Raw genomic sequence first — 1,691 nt, forward strand, 5'->3', positions numbered from 1 at the left:
AGAGATGCAGATAAATAGGAAAAAAAATCTTTGCAGCAAGTTTCTCTAGTAAAGGTGTCCTTTCAAAGATATATGTGTGTGTATTCACATTTATAAAAATAAAGACCACTCTCCAATTAATGAAGGGACAAAGCATATAAAGAAGAATTTTTTAAGGAAGAAATCTAGGCTATCAACAGCCATATGAAAAAATCCTCATATAAGAGAAATACAAATTAAAGCAACCCTGAGGTTTCACCTCACCTCTATCAGATTGAGCAAAGTTAACAAAAAGGGAAAATGACAAATGTTAGAGTTACTATAGGAAAACAGGCACAAGAAAATGCTGTCGGTGGAGCTGTGAAATGATCCAGTCATTCTGGAAAGCATTTTGGAATTATGCCCATAAAGTTAACAAACTGTGCATACCCTTTGACCCAATAATAGCACTGCTAACCTATACACCAGACAGATTAAGTTAAAAAGAAAATGACCCACGTGTAGAAAAATATTTATAGCTGTTCTTTTTATGATGAGAAAGACATGGAAATCAAGGGAGTGCCAATCAACTGGGGAATGGCTGAATTAATGTTATATGAATGTAGTGGAACACTATTGGGCTAAAAGAAATGATAAAAGGTATGGTTTCAGAGAAACTCGACAAGACTGATGTAAACTGATTGCAGAGCAAAGTAAGCAGAATCAGAACAATTTATACAACGACGACATTGTAACGACAAAAGAACTAAAGAACTAAGAATTCGGATCAACACAATGACGGACGAGGACTCCAAAAAATCAGTGACAAAGCCTGTTGCCTTCCGATGAAGAGGGGATCTACTCAGGGTACCTTAGAACACAAGTATTTTTGTACATTCCAATGCCGGAATTTGCTTCACTTGACTTTTCCCATTTGCTACAAGGCCCTTTGTTTTTGTTTTTTAATGGTGGGGAGGGAGAGAAAATATATTTTTAATTGAAAGAAATTAAATTTAAAAGGATGTGGCCTTAAAGAAGATATATGAGAAAACACCTCCCTCCACTCCTTTTCAGGTATAGAAAGACCGCTTTGTGAAAAATTGCTACTGAAACTTAAAAGTGCACTCAGATTTTTGGGAGAGAGAGAGAGAGAGTGAGTGAGTGAGTGAGTGAGTGAGTGAGTGAGTGTGTGTGTGTGTGTGTGTGTGTGTGTGTTTGACAAATTGTTATTGATTGAGACTGATTTTCTGGAAGAAGTACCAAAACAGGGATAAAATCATTCCATCAATTCCCTTCCAATGTCGTTACATGAACGACAGTCTATGCCCTCTGAGGGCAGGGATATAATGGGGTCTTCCATTTTTTAATCCACCGCGCTCCGTACACAGTATTTTAAAACTTTTTGCTGTAGTATATTTGTACTAAATGACTAATACGGAAATGTTTCACATGATTGTACATGTGTAACCTAAATCGGATTGCTTACCGTCTCAGGGAGGGAAGAGGAGAGGGAGGGATAGTATTTGGAACTCAAAAATGTTTTAAAAAAAAGTTTAAAAATTGTTTTAATGTGTAATTGAGGGGAAAATATAATTTTTTAAAGTCTATTAGTTGTTGGGTTGAAAGGGAAAGGAGGGTCATACCTCCTCTCCTCTCTTCTCTCCTCCCTTCCCCTTCCCTCCCACCCCTTTCCCTACTCTGACTCTCGATTCATTATTTTTAATTAATTTCAG

This window comes from Trichosurus vulpecula, chromosome 2 (assembly GCF_011100635.1).
Source record: "Trichosurus vulpecula isolate mTriVul1 chromosome 2, mTriVul1.pri, whole genome shotgun sequence".
In the NCBI taxonomy this organism is placed as follows: Eukaryota; Metazoa; Chordata; class Mammalia; order Diprotodontia; family Phalangeridae; genus Trichosurus; species Trichosurus vulpecula.